Raw genomic sequence first — 27,624 nt, 5'->3', positions numbered from 1 at the left:
CGCTTAAATAGCCCTCTAACCATGCCTCCGGCCTGCCATTTCAGAGCCTCTGTGTGCAGTGTACACTGCCAGGTCGACCTGACAGACACAAATGACCCTTTTGCCAGACACAAACTGACCCGTTTTCTGCATATGTCACCCCTATAGTCGGCCCAGGACAACCGAGTGGGCAAGGTGCAATGTAATAAAAATGCAGGACATGTCCTTTCAAGTTCTACATGTCCTGGAAGTGAAAAACTCCCAAAGTTGTTGTTCACTACAGCAAGGTATATCTCTCCCATAGGTTAATAGTGAGATCACCTTATTACATCGTATAAGTGTAATTCACAATATGGAAGAGATATGTTTGCTGATTTTGGTGTTGCTGGATGTACAATTTGAAATCACAATTGATAGTGAAGATGGATTTTTCTTAACATGGCATTTTTAGAAAGTTGACATTATCTTACTTTATCCAATTGGTGCCTACTTCCTGTCTCCAATACGGTGTGACGGATGGGCCATCCACAACTTGATGGGCCATCCTGGGAAGGATTGGAGGGAGGGGCTGATAAAACTGGAGTAGGCAGTGTCTTGCTCCCACAAAAAGAGCAGCATACCCTCCTGCAGTGAGTCTGGAACCAGGGAGGATCTCTGTGCAGTCTCCCCACTTCAAAGTCTTCCCACATCCAAGGCACAAATGGGTATAAGTGCTTAACCTCTGACACCACAAACTTAGTCCATTTCTAGACTTGTGGATCCTCTGCCAGGAAGAAGGACTGCTGTGCTGCTTCAAAGACTGCCTCTCTGCTGAGCTGCTACACTGCTACACTCCTGCTTTGATGTGCTTTGAAAGACTTCAACTCACCCTGTAACAGCACCTGGACTTTGCTTGCTGCAAGTCTTGCCCTGCCACATAATGCCAACCCAGTCCTGGGCACTCAGAAGTGCTGCTTCAACCAGAACCCAAGCATCCTTATCCAAACCACTGCATCATCACCTTTGCATGAGTCTGAACAAGACCATCCTCACAGAGCATCCTCATACTTTCATAGCCCATAGAACTGGCATGTCGCCTACTGTGGGAGCAGCAGCCACACATTGCATTCAGAAGCAGTGCATTGCACTTGGAACCATTGCATTGCCCCAGTTGTGTGGAGAATATCGACACACCTTGTCCACTTTGTGGCTCAACACAATGCATCACTTTGGCTGCACCTCCCATCTTCGTCAATAAAATATGCATCTCGGATCAAGGTACTTTGGTTCAGCAGACCCAAGTGGGTCCCTGTATTCGACCCACGCTCCATCTGTGTCAGCCTGAACTTTTGACTTTGTCTTGGGACAGTGCAAACAGACATCCCATTTAGGTGATTATTGCTTTTAAGCGCTTTTTTTACTTTTATTCTTTAAAATTTCATATTTTGACTTCTCCTTATTGGATGTTTGTCATGTTTATCTTGTTCTATTTATGAAATTAGGCTCTATTTTCCTAACCTTGTGTGGATTATTTTTGTGTGATGTTTATGTTGTTTTACTGTTTGAGTTGTTGTACAAATACTTAACACATTGCCTCTTAAGTTAAGACTGACCACTCTGTGCCAAGCTACCAGAGGGTGAGCTCAGCTTAACCTAGGGTTTGTTTGTGACTTACCCTGACAAGGGGTATATTTCCTACATGGACAAGGTGCATACCTCTGCCAATCAGAAACCCAATTTCTAACACAAACACTTTGCATTCAGAGCAAGAAAACACCAATCTACATGTTAAAAGAACAATCAGCAATTTGACGGAAGATATAACCTGACATTGACCTCTGTTTTTGGATGAACAGCAGATGTGGTAAGAGGAAAATTAAATGTATAGGCTCATTCAACTACTGAACTCCATCATGATTTTTTTGGGGTTGCTGCAGCACCCCCTTACCTGTACTTACAGCAACGAGCGTGCTGTACTGAAGAGATCCCTGTAACGCCAGGTGACTGGAATGAACATACTTTCCCTGAGCCCATGTTTACAAATGTAACTAAAGTTTATAAATGGCTGCAAGTACCTTGGGCACAGTACAATAAACAAGGGCTCTTAGAATTGCCTTAAGCAGCAGATGTCATGAAATCTATTCCAGGGTTGTGTGACTAATGGTTCGGACACAGTGCAAAGAGTAGAGGGAAATAGAAAAAAGAGCAGCTCTTAGATACTGTGGTGAGAGCGCTAATGAGTGCTAGATGAAAGACAGAAAAGGAGAGGGGAAGGTGGGACATGCTTAGGTGGAAGTGGACAGAACCAGCATGTGGCCTGAGTCAAACTTAGAAATACTGACCAATCTCACAAGAAGAAAGAATTCTGCCTTCACTGTGACTTGGAAGTAGAGGGGTGGAGATACTCTCTTCTACACTGCCCTTCCTACAAAGACATCCAGGGTGCCTGCTTCCACACATTCCATAAGGAAAAGGAAATCTTTGGTAGTAAAAGTCATGAAGAAAACATGTTGATCATCCTATGAGACCTGGCAGAAATAGGAAGAGTCACTTCACCTTGTTCAATACCCACAGGTCTATCTCCTCAGACTTCACCTTCCTTCCTCACACACTGCAAGCACAGAGAGGTGTGAAGAGGTGCTTCACTTCATTCAAACCCCACAGGTCTCTCCCCCCTGTCTCCACCCTCACTCAGTGTGTACACTGCAGCACAGAGGGGCCACAAGAGGTGATTGACATCCTTTAAGACCCCCCTAAACAACTCCCCACCACCCACACACCTCAACAGGTCTGGAAGCTGTGGCTTCAGTCTTTTCTTTAACAGTGTTATCTACTGCATCTCTTGTGAACTATTAAACTGACATCAAACACATTGGTGCATCTGGGGATTGGTGAAACTCACTTATGTCACACCCTTTCACTTTGAGCAACAGCCCTGGAGGCGGGAGATTGGTGTTCGCTGTGTGCAGCTGCTGCATTCCCTCGAAATGTACCTCCTCTCATCCCAAAGCAAAGCATTGGAAGAAGTCTAGTGAAGGTAGGTCAGCAGGTGGATGGGTGCTCTCGGGTGTCAGGAGTGCATTTCCCTGAATACTCTAAATGGGCTGGAGATAGACTGAGAAGGGATGGGTAATATTCCCTGAGGCAATGTTGCAGAGGAGCCCTAAGTGTTTAGCCAGAGCGACTTTGTAAATGGCATCCTCCAACATAAACGTAGGAATGCAGCCTGTCGCAGTCGACAAGGTATGTGTGGTTCACAAACCAGGAGGTATAAAAACTGCTTGCGCATTTACAGGTTCTTGTCACAGCCCTACCGACATAGTGGATAAAAACCTGCTGGTCTTCCTGCACACATAGTAAGAGCTAAAAACAAGGAGAAATTAAAGAATTTCTCCTCGTTGAGCCATGCCCCCTGGGGTGGCCTTCAATTTTGGCGCAGCCACACATTACAAAAACTCGTTAATCTGGGGCAGTGTCAAAATGCAATGATTGTTGCTGTGGCACACCCACATCAACACCCATTGCACGCCCCTTGCACAAAAAGTGCTGCATGTGAAGGAGCCATATTTACAAGGTGGTGTTAAGCCACAAGATGTGGCTTAACAGTACCTTGTAATTACGGCGCAGTGCATAGTGCCACCGGAACGTCACTAAAAGTGGCAAAAGGGTCTTGTAAATCTGGCCTTAAAGTTCTATAGATGTATCTCAGTGATGTCCACTCTTAGCTAAAGACAGAGGCAATCTGAATCTTACCACTAACTAAACCACACTTAAATCTTGATTCTTCAAAAGGGTGATCTCATAGGCAAATACCTTTCCCAGTTCAAAAATAGAATTACAAATCACAAATTGCTAATTGAACATTTGAGACTTCTGAAGTTTTAGCATCAACCTTGGTACACCCATGCACTTTGTAATTTCACAAGATTTACAGCTACCAGCCCAGGATACTCCTCTGGTTCCTCCGGGTTTTTCTTATCTTTCCAATAAATGAGCTCCCTATTAACTTGGCCTCCAATCCTGACACCTGCAGCTTTAGAAAAACATTCAGAAAGCAAACTTCACTTTGAAGGTTAGAACACAGGAAACAATATGTGGCCCTTCGCTCTGGCCAAACTAATGAAGCATGATTACACTTTCAGGTTAAATAAATGCTATGGGGGTCATTCTGACCTTGACGGTCCATGACCGCCATGGCGGAGTGCGGCGGAAGCACCGCCAACAGGCTGGCGGTGCTTCCTGGGCGATTCTGACCGCGGCAGTAAAGCCGCAGTCGGAAAAGGGGAGCCGGCGGTTTCCCGACGGTTTCCCGCTGGCCCAGGGAACCCGCCATGGCGGCGCTGCTTGCCATGGGGATTCCGACCCCCTTACCGCCAGCCTGTTTCTGGCGGTGTCCACCACCGGAACCAGGATGGCGGGAACGGGTGCCGTGGGGCCCCTGGGGGCCCCTGCACTGCCCATGCCACTGGCATGGGCAGTGCAGGGGCCCCCTAACAGGGCCCCAGAAAGGTTTTCACTGTCTGCTTAGCAGACAGTGAAAATCGCGACGGGTGCCACTGCACCCGTCGCACCCCTTCAACTCCGCCGGCTCCATTCCGAGCCGGCTTCATTGTTGACGGGGCTGTCCCGCTGAGCTGGCTGGCGGTCTTCTGGCGGTCGCCCGCCGGCCCAGCGGGAAAGCCGGAATGACCGCCGCGGTCTTTTGACCGCGGTGCGGTCTTTCGGCGGGAACCGCTTGGCGGGCGGCGACCGCCGACCGCCGCAGTCAGAATGACCGCCTATGTCTCTTATGCCAAATATATAATGATAACAAAGAACAACATTTTAAAAGTACTATAATTTTGAAACAATGATAAAACATGGCATACATGAAACATTGCATTCATCTATGCACTTTACTCCTATGTTTCATTGCACCATGCTTAAATGAAAACATTTCTTACATTAAGCAGAAAGCACCCACCCTTCATTTCATGTTTTAAGAGACATATTGGCACAGCCAAGTTACACTCTCTTCCATTCAATGACTACCTGAAACTCATCTTCAGGGCTCAGAGTGCTGCCGTGGCTTCCCACCACATTCACTTGTGGTCACCGTTGGCTTCTCTCTGTTAGAAAGCCTTATGAGGTAATCAGCATCCTATGTGAAGCTCCTAGAAGGCAGTCAGCACCTCATGTAAACCCCCTACCAGAGAGTCAAAATCCCATGTAAAGCTCCTATAAGCCCCTATCAGGCAGTCAAGAACCTATGTGAAGCCACTAATAGACAGCCAGCACCCCTTAATCAGCCCCTTATTGGTAGGAAGCACCCCACAAGAAGCCTCTGTTAGACAGCCTGCAGTCAATGAGAAGCCCCCAGCATGTAGCTGCAGCACATGAGAAGCTCCGAGCCGGCAGTCATCAGCCAATTTAAAGCCTCTACTAGCCCTAGCAGATGTCAGATGCCCATGTGATGCATTGAGCAGATAGTTAGTACCCCATGAGAGTCCCCTACCAAGCAGAATGCACCACACGAGTAGCCCTTAACACTCAGTCAGAACCCCATCTAAAACTACTGCAAGTCCCTAGCACAAGTCAGCCCCCACATTAAGCTTTGAGCAGGGAGTCAGTCCCTCTTGAGAATCCCCTATCAAGCAGAATACACCATATAAGAAGTCCCTAACAGACAGTCAATTTCCCAAGAGACACCCTGAGCGACAGCACCCTGTGATGAGTATCTAGCTACCACTGTCAGGCAGTCAACATCCCTGGGGCAGCAGCTAGAAATGTATGAAAAGCCCCAGTTCTCCAATGGCAGGCATACAGTACCTTATGCAAATGCATTGTGTAGACATACATACCTCAACAGGAAACATTTAAAAAGCTGTGGGGTGGTTCTAGCACCCCAGAAAGAACTCATGAAACCCCAGTGGTGGATCAGCCAGCACACTACTAAAAGCACAAACCCCTCAAAAGGGGCACCCAATGGAAAGAGCCTTGAACCCAATGAAACACCTGGCAAATTGAGTAAAGCTACAACATCCTATGGGGAACACCTAGTAGCATGTTGCAGCCATTATCAGCACTCCCTGCTGAGAGCTCCATCAGATTTTGGACCTGTGCATCAGAGAAGAAAAAGACTGCTGAATACAAGTTGGAATGGCATTCCCCTTACCACCTACTATGGCAGAGGAGGCTGCGTGGGGCAGTAGGTGACCACCTTTGGTAACTGATTCCTTAACAATTTGAGACTGTGACAGTTCTGAGTTTTGATGCAAGTTTAGGATCCTAACTGTATCTTCAGTCCCTTATATTAATTTGTGACTAAAAGCATGGTCTCTGTGGGCCACCTACCCAACTCCTTATAGCTTGTTCTGCTGCCCACTTTTCTGGGTGATGAGCGGTTCTGACTTCCCTCATCACTCATGGTATTAAGGCTAGTTGATGCTGTCAGGCAATGGCAGGTTGTTATTTTCAGGAAGCTGAGGAAAGAGGAGTGGCAGGAGTGCAATATTGAAACCTGTATTGATTGGAGACGTCAAATGTTAATGCATGTATGTTATTTGACATGGAATGTATGTGTTGTAAAACCATAGTAAAAGCAGTGTGAAGATGATAGATACAGGTAATGTTAAGGTGGGCAAGCAAGCAAATTAACAGGGAGAGTCAAGTCAAGGGACTAGCTTGGATCTTGAAGCCTGTGAATGAGTCTAGCCCTGAAATGTTTGCTATGTCATTATACATCAAAATCACATCAAATATTATGAAGTGTACAAAATTGAAAAGCTTTTTTTCTTCAACATATGGAAGTTTTGACATTATTGCTTTGCATTATAGCACTTCACTGAGAGGTTCTTTAGTAAAAGTAATACTTTTTAAACATGAACAATTAGTAAACTAAGAGGCAAGGTAACAGCCATGCAAGGCCTGTATGTGGGTCAAATTATTATAGAACAACATTATAGTCTATTAAATCAAACATAATAGGGTTTTGTACAACTGGGATTCTGAACTGACATATTTGAAAGTTCTTTCATGCACTATAATCAAAAAAAGAGTTTTGATAAAATAAGATCAGAACATTTATGTGAAGAAGCTGTGATTTATCCAGGTTTTCTGGTGTCAACTTGTGCAAACCAGTTAGTAAATCAATCAGTCCTCTGGGATCAGGATACTTCTACCCTTACCCCTTCTATCACTTTTACATTTTATTTTCCCCACTGGGAACCAAGGTGAGATAAACGAAATGGTGGCTACAACTTTCCTCTTAGGTTGCAGCCAGCCAATCATGGTTTTGCTATTGGCACGTGGCTCTGCAAATCCACCTAGATCCTCGGAGGATCTGTGACGGATCCGCATTTCTAGGCGTACATGAATCTTTTTACTTTAATAACTCCAAAAATTACTGAACAGATTTACACCAAAATACAAAACAAGAACTTTCGGTACCAAGATCTAGCTTTCAGCCAAATTTGGTATAGTTCTGTACAGCAATTCGGGCTGTAGTCGTGTCTAAAATCCCTATGGGAAATTGCATTGGGAAAACGCATTAAGGGAACTCTCCTTTTACATGGCTCCTTCTTGACGAATCCCCAGAAACTTTCCAGAAAGAAGCTGAAGTGAGTGCAAACTAGTTTGGAAAATTTCCTGAAGATTCTTCAAATGGTGCCAAAGGTATTAGCAAAACAAAAAACACTTTTCCTATGGAAAGTAAGTCCTAACTATAAGAACCTACTTGCGACTGCCAGTAGGTTATGCATTTTATCTATATATCTATATGTCTATATTACTACTGCCAGTCGCCAGTAGGTAGTCCTACTCAGGATCATGCTTCCATAGAAAAATAATTTTTTGACTTGCTTATATCCCGCCATTTGATGAATCTTCACAAAATGTTCCAAAGAATCTTGCTGTACATGGGAAGTTTCAGGGTGATCCGTCAAGCGGGGACTTAGAAAAACAGAGGTCAACAAAAGTGCATTTGCCATTATAATTCCCATAGGGATTTTGAACATGACTACAGCCTGAACTGCTAGACGGAATTACACCAAGTTTGGCAGAAAAGTAGTGCTTGGTGCAGAAAGAAGACTTTTTATTGTTTGGTATACATTTGTTTAGTAGCTTTTGAGATATTAAAGGAAAACTAAATATGTATATCTTGAGGCGATAAGGTTTTGCAAATATTCCCGATCTTGTGCAGCGATCTGAATGGCTGTCAACACTTCAACCAGGAAGTGTTGGCAGCCATTTTGAGACTCGGCTTCAGCTCAGTCGAAAAAAAATAATATGAAAAGGGGGTAGGATACTGTTACCCTACCCCTAGAGCCTTGGTGCAGGGGGTCCCCCAGGGATCCCCCAGCAAGGCATAAAAGTATTTTTTTAGGGCACTGAAAATCTCTCAGTGGATCCACAAATTTTGCTGTGATAAAAAAAAAAAGCCAGCATGGCCTCCCGCACTTGTGTTTAGTTTTGTCCCCAGGTAAGCCAAATCCCAGGGGCATTAGGGTGATGAAAAAAGGAGGGGGGCTCATGGGATCACCCTCTTAGTGCTTTTCAAAGCCTCAGGGACTGCCACCTCCTCGGGGCACTGTAAAGTAAGCATGGGGAGGGGGGCACATGGCCAGCTCGCCCTGGGGACCACCACATCCCAAGGGAATTTTTTTACTTTTAATGGGGAAGATCCGTATGGCCTCCCCTGCAGCCCCAGGGTCCACCCCCTCCTAAGATATAATATGCAATTAATGTGGGAGAGCGCATGACCCCCTGTAGCCCAGAGGACTACGACCTTCCTGGGGCTGAAATGAAATAAGATAGGGGGTTCATCACTAACCCAGGTCCCAGAGACCACCACCTACCCAGTGGTAACTAGAAACTCTGAAGGGGGCCTCCTAGCCCCCTCAAGGAGCCAATAATGGCCACGGGGACTGCTACCCCCAGGGCAGGCTCCTGATGCATCCCTGGTTGCCCGCCCCCGGGGCATAGGTGTTTGCTTTGACTTGATAGCAGCTTTGACAGTGCTTGAAAGTCAAAGCAAACCCTCTGATTGCAGCGGGCAAGAGCTGTCAAAGTGCTCTCACCCATTGGAAACAGAGGTTTCATCTCTTTCCCTGAGCGATGTGGGCAGGGAAAGAGATGAAATGATTGCTTTTGTACGTGCTGGCAGGAGGCTGGGAGTAGACTGGGACTACAAGGGTATTTAGGGTCTGCCTGCGTTCCCCTAATGCTTCTGACTCTGTGAACTGGGGGGCACCCAGGAGACCTGGCCAGTACCCGAGGGATGGGGTCCTAGGCCGAAATCAGCGGGGGACGGGGATAGCATGGCCCTCCTCATTGAATTGTGGTTGGCCCCAAGGATGGGGTCACTGGAGTCAAAATCAGCCCAGGGATGAGGGCCGGCTGACCCCCCCAATGAATTGGCTCCAACCCATCCACCTTCGTAGTATGCAAAGGGCTTCTCACCCTTTGCCAGGATGATGGACAGCTTACCAAAGGGTCCTTAGTGCATTTTCCACCAATTGTGGTGGCGTCTTCTTGATGCCAAGGAATATGAGGACATCCTTACCAAACAAAGAACAACTTACATCATTTAGGTAAGAGGAAGGGCCCTGGCTTGGTGGAGATTTACATCTCTATGGTCTTGTTGGCTGCTCTAAAGGATTTATGTTATCACAGAATTCTGGAGAAAGCCGCAAAATGAATAATCACATTGCTAAATCGCACACAAAGCCACTGGAGACATTTTCTTGTGGTCCATTAGGCAGCTGTAGTGTAGAATACACACTGGACATTTATTCAATGAGATAGCACTTACTAGCTAATAAGTAGAAAGTACTCCAGTTAGGTAGACATTATTGGCAAAACTGTGGACTTTTGTAGGATTAACGAGCAGCAGGTGAGCTTCCCTTCCTGCCATAATGCTCATTTCACTGAAATTAAACCTCAACAGGAAGCACTTACAGATATAAACGTAGCAGGTGCCCCAGTTGAAGCTCTACTTCTGGAAAGGACAAATGATCCTAACTCCTGGGCTTGGCAAAGGCAAAGCAATTGTGTTTACTCATGATTCCATATAAAAAAACTATCAGAAATTGTTTGTGGCTGTGACTGCATCTGATCTATTGGAGTGCAACTTATAAGTGACTGTGATAAGTGGGTTCTTTCTTGTCCTATGGTGGTGAGAGCAGAGTCCATGGTTCTCCCTTTAAATTGCTATGAGTTTGCAAATGTGCAAAACACCTGGTAGCTCAGCCCTCTTAGCCCCGCCCTGTTCACTTGAGTAGTATGGAAAGGTCTTTCCGCCTTTTGTGAGGATGATGGACAGCTTACCAGAGGGCCCCCCAGTGTGTTTCCTGCTGATTTTGTGGCACGTTCTTTATGCGGAGAAATATGAGGACTAATGTTATCACAGAATTCTGGAGAAAGATGCACAAGGAACAATCACATTGCCAAATGCACACAAGGTTGCTGGAGACATTTCCTTGTAAAATCTACATATATATGTTGAATTGTCAAAAACGTTTCCAAAAGTGTACCCAAAAATCTTGTTGTACATGGGAAGTTTTGAGGTGATCCATCAACCAGGAGGTGAGAAAAAGGAGGGAGTCAAAAAAAGTTGATTTCCCCTTTTCATTCCCATTGGGATTTTGAACATGACTACAGCCCGAACTGCTTGGCAGAAATGCACCAAATATGGCAAAAAGGTAGCTTTTGGTCCAGAAAGAAGGCTTTTTGTTATTTGGTTAAATATGTTCAGTAGTTTTTGAAAATATTAAAAGAAATCCAAATTTGAATATCTGGAAGCGTGAAGGCTTCATGAATACTCCTGATCTTGTGCAGAGATCTGATTAGCTGCCAACACTTCAACCAAGAAGTGTTGGCAGCCATTTTGAAACTCGGCTTAACTGATGTTAAAAATAGTGGTGGATCCACCCATTTTGACATGATAAAAAAAAAAAAAAAAAAAAGCAAGCACAGTTTCCCATCCTTGCCTTTAATATTGTCCCCAGGTGGGCAAAGTCTCAGGGGCATTCTGGTCAAATAGGAGGGTAGAATATGGGAAACCACTCCAAGGCCTACCAAAGCCCTAGGGAGGGCCATCACCTCAGGCACTATATATTATGTATGTGGGGGATCCCCATGAGACAAGCCCTGAGCCCCAGGGACTGCCCCCTTCCCAGCGCAATAATTATATATGTATGCAGATGGGCCTGTTGGGTCTGCCCACGGCTAGGGGACTTGCAAGACCCCAGGGCACATGGTAGCCCCTGTCCATCCCAGGGAATAATGCATTTAAATTAGTGCAGGTGCAAATGCTGCCCCCTGCAGCCCCAGGGACCACCACCTCTCTGGGGCACTGTATATTATGTATGCAGGGGTACCCGTGCTGTCCCCCCGGTTCCCCCGGTCCCCCCGGAACCATTACCTCCCTGAGGTAATAATTGTATTTGTATGTGGGCTGGCCGGCTGGGCCTGCCTGCACCCTGTAGACTGCCACCTTCCCAGGGCAAATGCTGAAGAATATCTGCGGGGGGAGCCAAATGGCCCCACCTCTACCAGGGGTCCACCACCTCCGTGGAGAAAATGTATTTAAATTAATGTGGGTGGGCCTGTGCTACCTTCCCCCACAGCTCCAGGGACCACCACCTCCCAATGGCACTGTATATTATGTATGTGGGGGGTGCCTGTGTAGCACCTCCCATGCCCCAGGGACCTCCACCTCCCCTGGGCAATAATTTTATATGTATGTGGATGGGCCTGCTGCACCCTCTAGTGCCCTGGGGACTGCCACATCCTGTCGTGTAGGCTCTCATTATTCTAACGAGAATACTGGATTTGGGTGGCAAAATCACTTGCACTGTGGGAGACTGAGTTTGAACCCACTACAGGGACTAATCCGGGTTTTGCTCCGGCTAACTAGCAGTGCCTCATCTCCAACCAGGAGCAGGGATGATTGTGCAGCCAAGCTCATGACACAATTGACTCCTCAGGGAAATCATGGTCACTCAGATTGTATCCTTTTCTCTCAGTTATATTAGTCTCACATATACAAGGGCATTCAAAGGCAGTATATATTTCAATAAGATTTTATTGAAGTAACTGCAAATTAGATAATAAAGTATGTACTGCAATAACTAGGACAATGAAGCATGACAGGATTAAAATTGTGACAAGGAGAGTAAAGAATAAAAATTACCTAGGCTATGTTAGAGCACAGCATGTTAAGCTCTAATTCTGCCCTTCAGGTTCCCCTGGGAAGACAACATCCCTCAGACCTGAGAAAGAGGCCAGTATTCTACATAAGCAGCTGCAACAAAGCACTCAGCAATCAGCATACAGTTGTGGTCATTTGGGTGGAGTTTCCCTCTAACGTATATGGGTTAAAGTAGTGTTTTTATAATAAAAAAGCTGATGTTCCAAGAAAGGATCCCTACATACAGTGTATATGTTTCTATGAACACTAGAGACAAAGCGTAACCACATTTGCTGGCAACTTATCTTTCTGCAGCCTTGAGAAAAGCACAGAGTGAAAGAAATGTCTTGTTTAAGAACGCAGTGCTGGCCTAGGCAAAGAACAGCTAGATAGAGAAAAAAAACAAGACCACAAATGTAGCTATTATTAAAATAATAAACAAAGTTGAATAAAATATTTCTTGGTTAAAGTGCACAGCGGCAGGCCTAGTTCGCTAACATAACATGAATGAAGCTATAACTAAAATGGCTACACAACAATCCCTGGGGCAAATGTTGTAGACTATATGGAGAGGAACCACACAGCACCCCCCCACCCCGAGACCACTACCTCGCTCTGGCAAATATATTAAAATTAATACAGGAGGCTTGTGTGGCCTCCCACAGCCCAAGGGACCGCCACAGCCCTGAAGCACAAATAAAATAATGGCCACCTGCCCTGGGCATACCATTCAATGTATGAGGTGGCTGCGTGTCACCCCCACACGCCCTGGGGACCACCAACTGCCCGTAGTACAAATAAAATGATTAAGGGGTTCCGTCATGGACCCCTGGCCCCAGCGACAATCACCACTCTAGAACTAAACTTAAAAGATGGAGGGGAGCCATGCAGCCCCCCTTGTGGAGCCATTTATTGCCCTTGGGATCACTACGCCCAGGGCCGGCTCCTGCTACCATCTGAGGTGCCCACCATCGGGAGGTAGCAGTTTACTTTTGCTTGGTGGAAGCTGGCAGGTCCCAACAAGCAAAAGCAAACATAACTCCACTTTCAGCAAACAAGAACTGTGAAACAGCTCCCACTTGCTGAAAGCTGAGTTTTCATGTCTTTCCCTGCATGCAAATAGGCATGCAGGGAAACAGATGAAAACACTGCTCCCGCAATCAGGGAGCTGCTATTTAAAGCAGTTCCCTGCTGCGGGAGCAATGCTAGCTCCTGCAGGAGTTGACAGCCAGCTGGGACTGTGGAGACCATGAGGCTACTCCCATGGTTTCCCCCAATTCTTTTTTTTAAATGGTGGAACTGCAGAACTGCAGTTTCACCATGATAATATCAATTTAATATTATCAGTACATTTTTTTAAGAGAAAACTGTGCATGGCGGGGCATGAATTACAGTTACCTATAAAGTCCCTGCAATCTTTGTTTTTTTTAAAGTGCATTTCTATGTTTTTTCCCTGTAACCTTTGGATTTTACAGTGAAGAAACTCCCAGCGTGTGTTCATCAAATTAGTTTATTCAGCGGATGCCAAACAATGGATTTTGGTCTGCTCATGACCTTTGTCATGGTTGTAAGTGCCATTTTCACTTTGTGTTTTAAAGAAACCATTCACATGGACAAAGCGGATCATCATCATGTCATTTTCAGGATAGAGTGTGGCACCCATCTTACAGTGTTACTGGGAACCTTATTCACTTACAGTATACACCACAATTTGTTCTCTACATCATATAAATCAACACCCCTTAATAACAACTTTTTATAACAAGAAAAACAAGAAAATTCCAATAATCAATGCTTGATAAACTCACAATCTTTCAAGGGGACAGATAAAGAAAAAAGGAAGATAATCAACTTTCAATTATTCCTTTATTTTCTCAAACTTTATGTCAATTAACTTAAGTGGGCTTTCATTCAGTGGGCCACTAAATACTTCCAGATAATTCTGCAGAGATTCTTATCACCTTCACTCGCTCAATCGAAATCCATATCGGATGATCTATTTAATCAGTCCTACTTTCTGTGATAGATCCTGTTGTACCTGTAAAGAAAAATATAAAAAAATATTTTTTAAGAAAAGGTTAAAATCGAATATTAAAATCTTGCAGAGAGAGAGAAAGCAGAGACATTAATCCTAAAAAATGCAATTCAGTGTCAACATTTAAACCTGTAGGTTCCGGTGAATCTAACATCAGAATAGAACATGCTTCATGTCTTCTTAGTGTTTTTTTCTATTTCTTCCAATAGGGTTTCTAGGAATGGTGTCAATTACAGATTATTGTAAACATTCAATATCTCCTTGAGGTTTTTACAAGTGTAACAAATGCAAAGCCTGTAGGCATTGGGTTAACATATTATCAGTGAGGATACCCTTTGAGCAAGAAGTGAGTATTAATAAACACTTGACGTGTAAGACAGAATTTGCAGTCTATATGTTAAATTGTGATTGTGGAATGTTATATATAGGAAGTAACATCTCACAAGCGTATCCTGCAGCATTTAAGGGTGATAAGAAATAGGGGTAACACCTATCCAATTGGCAGACATTTTTGGAATAAAGATCAAGGGTTATTGAATGTTTACAATATCCCTCCCGGGCCCCAGGGACCATCTACTTTCCTGGGGCTACATATTAAAGTGAATGGGGGCCCTGTGGGCCACCACCTTCCTGGGGCTATATTACATAAATATGCAGGGGGGCCACACAGACACCCCCAGGTCCCAGGGACCACCACCTCCCTAGGACTACATTATGAAAAATAATAGGGGGGCTCTGCAGACCCCTGGTCCCAGGGACGACCACACCTCTCTGGAGCCAATAACTTATTTAAAATGAAGGAGTGGGTGCATGCCCCTTCCAGGGCCAAATAGGACCGTGGGGATCACTACCTCCTGGGGTCAGCCCGTGCTAAACAAAGAAGGAGGGTCATGTGCACTCCCACCTCCGGAGGTCATTTATGGCCCTGGTGTCTGGCAACCCTTTCAGGCCGGCTCCTGCTACCTCTAGAAGTGCCCATCCTCAGGAAGTAGCTGTTTGCTTTTTCTTGACAGGAGCTGTGACAGCTTCCACCAAGCAAAAACAAACACTCTGCTTCCAGCAAGTGGGAGCTGTTAAAATGTTCCCATTTTGATCTATTTCCCTGTCCACAGAATTGGGGCAGGAAAAGGGATGAAAGTATTGCTCTGGCATGCAGGGAGCTGGATTTTCAGCAGCTCCCTGTGTGCAGGAGCAATGCTGGCTCCCACAGGAGGCAGGGAGCCAGCTGAGACCGCAAGGGATTTGAGTCTCCTCCGTGGTCCTGACAAATTGAAAAAAATAATAATACTTCCCTGCATATTTATGATAGATAAATACACAGGGCAGGATTCATTCTGGCACAAAGCTCAGTGCCCAGAAATTAAACCTCAACGGTAAGCACAAAGGTTGTGCATGGCGTGGAGTTGGGTGGTTATAGGAGATTGACAACACCTGCCGCACACTGCCAAAGTCCATGCACCTTTGGGGTTGGATTAAATGAAGTAATTCAAATTACATTTTGTTAAAAAAACATAGAATTTCACTGGAAAAAAACAACAAAGATTACAGGGGCATTATAGTTAGGAAATCAAATTTGAAAAACCTAGAAATTCAATTAAAGAAACTAATGTTGCAGGGACGTTATGATGAAATGTGAGCCTAGCTATAAAGTCCCTGTAACCTATGTTTGCTCAAGTAGATATCTATTCTTTAAGTGAATTTCTTTGTTTTTCAAATTTGATTTCCTAACTATAATGCCCCTGTAATCTTTGTTGTTTTTTTCAGTGAATTTCTATGAATTAGCAGGACCCCACCAATTACAGGTGAAGTACCATATTTACCTGTCCAAGATAAAGATTACATACACATTGTGAATGGCTGGAACACAACATGGCAAATGTATGCATTAGTAGACAGCATGTAGCTGCCATTCTGACAGCTCGTGGTCATGGGGATGCATATAGGAAACCTGGGAAATTAAGACAGTAAGCATACCCTAGGCCATTCCCCTAACTTGACCAGTGCACTCATGACAAGCTCCAGTCACAATCAAATACAAAACTAATTAGGCCAAGATGAACAGTATTTAGGGGCATATTTATACTCCGTTTGCGGCGAATGTGCGTCAAAAATTTTGACGCACTTTCAGCGCAAACGTTGCCCCATATTTAAACCCTGACGCCCGATCCGGCGCACCAGGAAAATGGCGCTATGTGCGCCAGTTTTTGGAAGCGGCACCCCGCCCTGCGTTAATGACATGCAGGGTAGGCGTTCCCGTCCAAAAGCAGACGCACATAGCGGTGCGTGGTATTTATGCTCCAGGGCAAAAATCACTCCCGTGCGGCAGGCGGCGCAAAAAAATGGCGCAAAGCACGAATATCGTGAAATTTTAACGCCTGGGTCAGGGCAGGCGTTAAAATGGGGCAAACACACCTGTACTTAATCAGAACACACAGAACAAACAACAGAGCAGCAGAGCAGCAGAGCAGCAACAGGGAGACATGGAGGTGCTTTTTCTTCAACGTGCACGTAGACGCAGAGCCCTGCAGCAACAACAGCAGCCACAACAACAACAGCAGGGACCCCAAAGACAGCGCAGAAGGCAGGAGAGGATATTCCGCCCAAGAACAACCCTGCATGGCCTCAGGGAACGAGACATCATCCAGAGGTACCGGTTGAACTGGCAGGCGATTCAGCAGCTGCTGACAAATATTGAACAGCAATTGGCCCCCACTTTAGTGACTCCACGCACTATCCAACCGAAACAAAGCTGCTTGCCGTACTTCACCTGCTGGCAAGTGGCTCGTTTCAGACAACTGGTGCCCTGGTTGGTGGAATCTCACAACCATCTTTCTCCGCATTCCTGCCTAAAGTACTGGATGCCATCATTGGACTGACACCCCGCCACATCTGCTTCCCTAACACAGTGCAGAAGCAGCAGGAAACAAAACAGGGTTTCTACGCCATCAGTGGCTTTCCGCACGTCCTTGGTGCAATCGACTGCACACACGTACGCCTTGTGCCACCTGCTGCGAGTGAACACCTCTACCGCAACAGGAAGCACACACATTCCATCAACGTGCAGGCCATAGTCGATCACCAAGGACTGATCAGCAACATTGTGACTAAATATCCTGGGAGTGTACATGACGCATTCAGCTTCCGTCACTCCACCATCAACCAACACTTCCAGGAAGGACGGTATGGCAATGGACTACTTGTTGGTAAGGACAAAAATCTACTTATATACTCACTGCACAGAAACCCTCTAGGATAAACAACACATACACCACAATAGCAACACCTAGACAGGAACACACTGAGGTACTCACATCACTAGCCATGTGTCACAAGTCACCATTGAACCTCTCACACATTTGAATTTACTCCACAGCTTAGTGTGAAGACATTCATGACTGTGGTTGCCTAAATGTCACCTTGCAAATTGGAAGTCTCACAATAACCTGTACACTAATACAATGCATAACTTTTAAGGGATGGGATGGCCTGGGTATGTTCATATGAACGTTTCTAATACCCTTTCATGTTTCAACTCTGCATGGAACTATCATCACACCCCCAGTGAGGACACACGGACACCTGTGTCACAAGTCACAATGCAAGGGAGGGTACACTGTACTTGAGAAACCAATACATCCTGCTGACAAACAGTTAGACAACAAACACTTGCTCAGCCAAGGAAAAAAAACAATGCCAAAGTTTCCACCAACAACCATAGGTTGTCACATTAGTACACAAAATAGTCACAGACAACACAACACAACTACTGCCATCAAAGATACGTACAACAGTGCCTCCTACATCTAATTGATACCATTCTGTGTTTCTCTTTCAGCTGATCAGGGGTATGGCATCCAGCCTTGGCTAATGACACCATATGGGAACCCAAATACTGCTGCTGAGCGGGCATACAATGACGCCCACAAGAGGACACGCAGCATTGTGGAGAGGACCTTTGGGATCCTAAAGTCAAGGTTCCGCTGCCTTGACATCACTGGCGGAAGCCTACTATACTCCCCAGAGATGGTCTGCAAGATCATACTCACTTGTGCCATATTACACAATATTTGTGTAAAAAGGAACATTCCCCTCCTTGAACCGGACCCAGACATGCCTGAGGATGATGATGAGGAGGATGCTGGCCTGCAACAGGAGGGGGAACAACCTAACACTGCAGCAGTAGTGCGTAGGCGCCAACAGCTTGTGAACAATTTTTTTACTTAAGTTATTATAATCACTTGTATTCCACACTTGTAAATAAACACAGATAACAAACACCACATCATGCTTTGGCCTATTCATTTCTGACCACCTTTAGTTTGAAATAGCTGAAGATGAATGTCGTCTCATTGATCAAGAATGCCATTAAAATTCATCACACCAAAAATAAACATCACAACTGTATGCACAGAGGGTAGGATGTGACATGTTACATTACCATACACAGAGCCCAACAAGAGTACAAATGTGACAATTACACATGCCGGATCCAAACAACTGAAACAGTCTCTCATCCAGCCCAAAATTGGAGATCATTTGAAAGTCACATCACACATGTTCAGAGACAGGGTGGGACCATCCATGTGTACGTGAACATGTCATCAATGGCTTCTCTCAAGTGTATGATGTGAGCAATACACAATTGCAACAACATCAGCTGCCACTAACTCAGGAGGAGACCTTGAAGTTACAGTGACAACATACACACAGACAGGTCATACTGGATCCACATTCCCACACACATGTACACATATGTCATACAACCAACCTAATATTTGAAAGTAGACCATCACAGTTGTGTCCCAGTTTGAACCTAGCAGGAAGATTGTAACATGACACTAAACCAGTTTATGCAGAAAGGGACACAGACAAGCAAAAAAATCTTCGCATTATCACGTCGTGAACGCTGAGAGTCTTGCAAACTTAGTCATATGAAAATGGTATGCAACTTAGCTCCAAATCATCATTACTGCAAACGTCAAATGGGCTAATGAGATGAATGAATGGTCAACAGTCATTCATACCATATGGCCTTACATTCGCCCGCTGCTGCAGGTTTGCCATGATATGATAAAAATACTCCATGGATACAGTAGCTATTCTGGATGGTCAAATCCTAGGGTGCTGGGGGCCTAACTCCACCTCTACCACCCCCAAAACATACAAGAATCATGTACTTGTGAACTAAACACATGCATAAGGCACATGTGTGGCCTCCATGTCACAAGTCCTACACAAATAAGAAACACAAAATCATAATGGGACATGGTCAGCCCCATAAAAACTGAAAGTGACTCTCCCACTCCCTGTTAGGACTACAGATAAAAGCATCCCCATCATAAAGGTGGGCACATTTTGGAGACGGAATACATAATGGTATCAAAAACATCATTTCAAAATAGCCATCAGCAATTACACCAAATATGTTGTCAAATATGGTCAATACATTAGTTAACGTATCCCAAACATCACAGTGTGAAGGCCGTCTATACATAAAAGTACGGACATTTGTCATATACAAACACAAATGTGTCTCACATCGCACCGTTTGACCATGACAAATCACCTTTCCAAAGCTAAACACATGAAGACATTTGGATAAATATGCTCCATATTCTACGCATACAGCATGGCCGTCATAATTTGTTCACGTACATGAGTGCACACAATGCAGAGTCAGATACAAATGTATCCAAAAGTGTCTTGATATTTTGCCTTCAAAATATTATTTACATCCACAATATTTTTGACTCTGCATCATGTGCACTACTGTACGTGTAAAAAAAACCACACCCATGATGTATGCGTGGTGAATTTGACGCTACATGGACAATATGTTGGTCATTTCATGTACAGTATTAATTATTAATATTCATATCATATTTTTTCACTCCGCATCATGTGCACCACTGTACGTGTAAAAAAAACGACGCCCATGATGTATGCGTGGTGAAATTGACGCTACATGCACATTATGTTGGTCATTTCATGTACAGTATTAATTATTAATATTCATAACATATTTTTTCACTCCGCATCATGTGCACCACTGTACGTGTAAAAAAAACGACGCCCATGATGTATGCGTGGTGAAATTGACGCTACATGCACAATATGTTGGTCATTTCATGTACAGTATTAATTATTAATATTCATAACATATTTTTTCACTCCGCATCATGTGCACCACTGTACGTGTAAAAAAAACGACGCCCATGATGTATGCGTGGTGAAATTGACGCTACATGGACAATATGTTGGTCATTTCATGTACATTATTAATTATTAATATTCATATCATATTTTTTCACTCCGCATCATGTGCACTGTAATGCGTCATAAAAAATTGACGCACAACTGTGTATGCGTGAAAATATGACGCATAACGGGAAAATAAAAACGGCGGCCATTTTATGCAGGAAGTGATGTAATAGGATATCCTGTTTACAAAATCTGTACTGGGAGGTAACTTTCACTTTCACTTTGCAGTCTCAGATTTCTCTAGACTGTGTGGTTGTGTGAAAGGTGTTGTCGTGTGTTTTACTGCTCTAGTATCCTGTGTGCCTTGTATTTTGTCTTAGTGTCAATCTATTATTGTTGTATCACATTGTCTCAGTCTGTTTAGTGTTATTTTGTCTATACCTGTGATAGTTTGTATTGTCTGTGGGAGTCTGTTGTGGGTAGCATAGTTTGGGGGGTTAGTTGGGCTATTTTTCTACTTCTCCTTTTTCTTTCACACCTCTACCTTTCCCCATTTCCCCCTTTATATTTTATATTTTGTTGGTACATTCTTATCCCTCTCAATATGTCAGGTAGGCCTCGCGTGTCCAGGATGGGGGAAGACGAATTGGGGGGGTTCATATGGCTCGTAAGCCATTTCCTCCCACTAATGCTGGAAGCTGGGGGCCGTGTGATACAGGGGTATCACACGGAGGCCAGGAAAATCCGGTGGGAGAAGGTGCGCCATCACCTGGTCCGGGTCTATGGGAGTCTCAGGAATGTACACCAACTCAAGCACCGCTGGGCAGATCTGATCACCAGGGAACAGGACCTACTGGACCACCTGGGACTCCAGATTGGTGGCCATGTTGGTGAGTAAAAAACAATTACATGGGAATGACAGAAATCGGTGTGTGAACATGTGATGATTGTTAGCGAATCTGCAAAATAAGTAGCTGAGTGTGTGTAATGCCAGGGAAACCTAGGCCCATGGTTATACACATTAATCCCCATTCTTGCAACACATGTACACGCAATGACAGCTTTATAAATTCAACATCTATTTGTATTATGCTAAGTCGCCCCCTCTCTGCGTCCCAAAATGTTTCAAATGCTGCGCTACAAAGGTATACATATGTGTCCTAATGTGTATTTGTTGCAGAATGTGTATGAAGACCTATGCTACCAGTCCGATGGATCATTTTTGCAACACATACCAGATGCCTGTAGCTGCATGTAATGTAGTGTTGCCTTTGTGTCAGAAAAGCAACACGTGAACGGCTCCATTTGTACTCCACTGGTCATAATGGCCAGTGAGTACGTCATGTAGAAACAACATACCTACATATGCAGACGCCATAGCTAGACAGAAAATTGGAAACACATGATGATGCTATACATGTGTGTTGCCGTCACGTCACATGAAGTTAGTCATGTTGTTCACACATATGTCACATGTGTGTCTGGTTGCTGTCTGTTGACCCTGTCCAAATAGCCTGTTTAATTGTGAGTGGTCATGCAGTCCTCATGGAACCAGTTTTGGAATGTCTCTCGGGGATGCACATGCTGAGATGTATGGATAACATTATTGTTGGGGCATATTAATGGAGGATTAACTTGGACGACACCTGACTGTCCTGACCACTGCATGAGTGTAGTAGGGTGTGACACTGGAGCAGGAGACTCATCCAATGTTAATGTTGAATACAAAGTGATCCATGCAGGATGAGCATGTGTGAAAGTCTATCATTACCATGTCATTTTCACACAGTGTCATTGTAACAGAAATCTTTTGTCCGTTCACCCAGTCTGAGTATAATCTTTGTTTCATGCTTTACAGGTGGACCAGCCCCGTACACCGTGGGAGAGGTGGCCCATTTTGACGACCCGATACCTACAGTGAGTGTCGCCTGAGTGCTATTTACATTGTTTGGTAATGACGCATGATCGATTACTGTGTGTTCAAGAGAATTCATGATTTGATGTGCTGGCCGTTCATTGGCTTTGTTCTTTTAGTGTGATATCAAATTAGAATTATGTTTCTGCAAAGCAATACGTAGTCATCTCTCAGATTGAGGGGCTGTAGCCCATTCAATTATGGCGGCAATTGGGAATGGTATGACTCATTTCGAATAGACTGGTCAATGTTAGACTTGGTCAGGGACTTGCCATGAACTGAATCTGCATATCAGACTGACAGTCTCCCAGATAGCTTAGGCACATGGCATTGATGACAAGTGCTTCTTCCTAGTTGAGGATGGACTGTGTACACTGTAGGTTGGATCTTCCATGGGCATGTACTTCCACAAGGTGAACTCGAAGTGTGTGTGACTTGAGTGCAATGCCCTAGGTGTTCAGTTGAATCATGTGAATGGGTGTACTACCTCCCCTGTGTGTGTTGTTAAACATGCCTCACTAATAGTATGTTATGTTGGGCTAAGTCATAACATTTTGACATGTGTGGACCTGGGATGTGACAAGGTTGGGCTGACTACAACGTGTTGCTAGCCCTTCATAGGTGTTGTGTGTGAAGGCACATAATTGTTGCACTTTCTGTACACTCCTGGGTGTGCATTGAACATGGGATTGTTGGTTGTTCTTCCCACACCACCCACAAAGACTGGGATGTTACTGTGAAACAGGGTACCTAGGACTGTAGCAACCAGTATGTTACACGTACTTAACACCTTTTGTGACTTGAGTTAGTACCTTGGGCCAGAGTGAGAAAAATGTCTACACGTTGCAAATGGCATAAATATCTGTGTGGGATTTGCAAACGTCTGTTTCCTAATCCAAAATGTCTTTGGTGGTCATGTACATATGAGTAAAATGCTTTTCAAAATTGATATAATGAAGGGTTTTACCAGACCTACTTGCAAATCACAGTGGTAGGCAATCCCATTTGCAACCGAGTACGTGGTTGCAAAGTGAGTAGCTGTTATCATCCACTTGAAGTGGATGGTAACCACCTTGCTGACTGGAAGGGGTCCTCATTGTAAAGCTTCAGCCTTTGTGAGTGGACTAAAAAAATCCTGCGCAAAAAAGCCAGTGGTCTAAGGGACCAATAATTACCGTGAAAATTTCCAAGTACAATTGTTGTGATTTAAAAATAATTGCAGCTCATTTTTCTTTCCGGTAAACGGCCTACACTTGGGGAGAAATAACTTGCTTAATTTAAAAACAGTCACGTCTATGGAGTTCTGCTGGTCCCAGCAGGCCACCATCCCCGTGAGTGTCCATGTTGCTAAGGTGGGGCAACTTGGAACCCACATCATTGATGTTCATGAGGTGGGTTTTAGGGACCCCATAGCGACTCGCAGACGGTGTCAGAGACACTGTTCTGCTTTGCAATTTGCTAGTTGGTTTTCCTAAATTCCTACATCTGACACCTAGTGTGGACACATGATTCTGGGCCAGGGGTTCAATCTTAGCACACAACTAATTAAAAATGCTATTGAGTGAGGAGTCTGAGTGTAATCACATAGAATGACATATGTACTGAAGTCAGTATGCGGAAGAGCTGGTGCCATAATGTCAAATGCCTTAGGTATGATTTGGATGAGTAGTTTAGGGTGATGTCATCCATCATGTAGAGACATGGATATGCTAGGTGTGATATGACCTTAGGGATGCATGATTCACATGTACTTCCTCTGAGCATTTCCGTGAACTATGTTGTAACAATTGCTGCATACAATATATTTCTAGTAATGGACAAATGAGCCATTGTGGGATTCAACCCACTGTAAATTCAATGCTCAATATTTCCCTTTTCTCTTCACAGCTGCAAACCTGAGTGCCGCAGAGCGCAACCATTTTGAGCACAGGGCAATGAGGTACAGGCACATCCTGCAGGTGCAGTGTGGGTATCGGAGGATGGCCCGCAGATACAATTCCGATCGGGCCTCCGGGGCGTGGTGTGCCACACCACAGGCTCCACCAACGGTGCCACCTACAACCACCAGGTCTGCCCAAGGGGACCCAGCGACGGACCAGCCATCTTCCTCAAGACCTGGACCCAGCCGTGTGTTGGGAGCAGGGCTGTCCCGTGGCCACTCCACTCCAGCGACAATCTCCACCTCCACCGGCACGCAGACCAGCAGTGACCCTCCAATTGACCCTGCAGCCTTCCAGGCATTGTCTAGGAAACTGGACACGTTAATTCAAAAGGTGGACAACCTGACGGAGGACATGGCGGAGGTTAAAAAGAAGGTGCGCTCCATCCGGCGCACACTTCAGAGGGCAAATCTTTAGTTATTTTGCCCTCCTGAACTTTTACCCCTCCCCTCTCCCCTCTTTCCTCTTTTCATACTGTTAGTTGGGTTTGGGGGGTTAGTTATAGGATAAGTATAGGTAATTAGCTTAGTTAGTGTTAGGTAAGAGGGTGGGGGGTCCTTATACTTTCTATCTAATATTTTTGTGTGGGTGGGGGGCAATGTTGGGATTCCTGTTTAATAAAAAATAAAAAATAAAAAAAATATATAAAAAATAAAAAATACAAAAAAATATATGTTTGTTTAGGATAGTATAGTATGTGTGTAGGTTAGTAAGTGTTGTTCTGCATGTGTCTTGTCTCTTAATGGTGGGTGGAGGGTTGATGTTTAGATCGTTTCGTTACATGTGTAGAGTAAGTTTAGCTTAGGTTAGTTAGGGACAGTTGTGGGTTAGTAGTAGTCAGGTTAGATTAGTGTAGGTTTACCTTTCCCTTAGTTGCCTCTTTTATTACTACTTTTAAATAAAATTTTTGTTAACCCTTTACCTGATGCGTTAAGTGCTACCTTTTGATGGCCTTGACATCAGTGTAGCAGAAATGTTAAGTATGACATTTGTGTTCCATGCTCCCTATCCCCAGGCTTATGAGGTTTAACATGCCAGCTACCCGTGTGCTAACTTGGTAAGTATCCACCATGTTGGAGAGCCACCATTGGTAGTGTGCATTGATCATCAAGGTTTGGGGTTGGTATGTATCCTACTTCACAAAGAGTGCTTCCAGACTTGTTATTGTAGGTAAATAGATAGGTCGGACAGCATTGTGAAGTTCAGGGAGAGCTTTATAGATGATGATTTGTTCACACTCTTGTCTTGTTGCTATCATTGCTGACCTACATCATGTGTATACTGATTCAGCATGACTTTCCTTCATGGAAGTATACGCCGTAAGGGTGATTGATGCAGTGTAATTTGTTTATCATTCCTTTCATTCTACAGCATAATTTCAAATTTTAGTATTGCATGGTGCCTACATTTCTCTGCCACCATTAGTTGTGTAGAATAGCTATAGATGGTGCATCATTCTGTCCAACACAGCATGATTGTGTGTGCTTAGTCCCTTCATCAGTTATTTTCCTCAGTATAGTAAAGCTATGATGCAATCCTGGCCACTGCACAGATGATTCAGTAGACATGAAATCAGGACAGTAGTATAGAGAATCGACATGGTTTCCACACAGCCACTTTGGAGTTATCTACTGCACAGTTGAATTTTGAAATGACACAGAGACACAATAGGTGTGCAAGTGATATTTATTCATAAGTGGTGTTGTGCAAAATGTCCATTCACCATGTTTGCTGACTCCTTTCTGGTGCATTATTACATGGTGATCCTACAGAAGGGGTGTGGATGATGCTCCTGACATGCTGGGGTGATGTCACAGACAGTGCAGAGGAACATGAAATGCCAAATGGTAGGAGAGAAACATTCACTGGCAAGGTGGACAAGTCAGACAGTGGATTGCCGAACAGTCATTGAGGTTAGTTGTAGTGAGACTGGCATGTGTCAAAACGTAGGACCTTGGTCAGAGTAGGGCATGGTGCAGGGACTAGGGCTTCCGGGTACTCTTGCGTGTGAATGTTATCTGTTCCATGTCTTCTTCTTCTGATGTGTGTGTTGCCTGGTGTGTCCTTGTTGTTGTTGGTTGTGAAGGGGCAACACACACCTCAGTGTTAGAAGACATGGAGGCAGACATCCCGGGGGCTGATCCCTGTTGAGTAAGGAAGGGCAGTACTGCAGCAAGGAGGGCCTGCTGGTTTTTCAGAATGGCAGCCACATCCCGATGGTAGGCAGCCAGGTCGGCCCTGAGGGGTTCTATGTTGCATTCGTGCACACGTTGAGTGGCTTGCAGTTTGAGTTGTTGTGTCAACTGGATGACAGCTGTGCCAATTTCCTTCAGTGTTTTTGAAATGTCCTCCAAGAGAAAATTTCTGGCCTGCATTGCAGCTGCCTGATCAGCAGTTGACAACATGCACGAACGCACCCCCTCAAGGCTGGCTGCCATATTTTGCATCCCCACCCGCACCTCCTTGGCCAGCTCCCGCTGGACCCCAACGACAGTTCTTTCGAAGCTGGTGCCAGTGTCGTCAGAGTCCTCAGCTGTGTTGGAGCTGGCAGGTCTTACAATTGGGGTGGCGGGTGGTTCTACTGTGGTGGCTGCTTCTTCTGTGCTCCTCCTTGTGACTGAAGGTGGGGCTTGGAGGCTTTCAAGGACCATGTCAATGGTCTCTTGTGGGAGGTTGATGGTGTCGTCATCCATGTCATCAGGGAGCTCATGGACAGGCAGATCAGCAGGAGATCCGTGTTCCTCTGCAATGAAACAGGGTACAATTAGTGTGTCTGTGTTGTGACAATTTTGCAGAAAGATACAAGCCTTTGGATGCCTTAACATTGTACTCTGTGTTTGTCTAGGTATCTGCTGTCCGTCATAGGGCATTGTTGTAGGCCTATGGCCCACCTGTGTGTCACATATTTGATAGGGATCTTTCAGACATGTCTGCCAGGTCGCCTCTAGGTGTTGCTTTGTAATTATTTAGGAATAGGCATTTTTTTCTCCTACTCCTCACTCGGTGTTTCACTATTGTTATGGAGGGACATTTTGTAGGGTGGGCTCTCATTATCCAACATGTGATTCTTGGCTTTCTAGGCAGCAGGATAGCTAATGGTGTGGGGGACTAAGTTTGACCCACTTGAAAATAACTCTGTCACCCAGATATTCAATTTAGCTAAGACTAACTAGCAGTGCCTCTGGTCTCCCACATCAAAGGAATGTTTAGACATCTGAGCGCATGACATCTTTGGAACTTCTCAGGGAAGTGGTGGTCACTCAGGTCCTACACATTTGTATCTTTTCCGGTAGGTTCCCATACACAAATGACATAGACAGTATTAGTTTGATATGAAGTTTCATTGTACAACTGACTTGTAGGAATTTAGGTGTGAGCCCCATTTACACAAACAATACACACTGTT

Source organism: Pleurodeles waltl, chromosome 8 (genome assembly GCF_031143425.1).
Source record: "Pleurodeles waltl isolate 20211129_DDA chromosome 8, aPleWal1.hap1.20221129, whole genome shotgun sequence".
NCBI lineage: Eukaryota > Metazoa > Chordata > Amphibia > Caudata > Salamandridae > Pleurodeles > Pleurodeles waltl.
Note: the sequence above shows the minus strand (reverse complement) of the source record.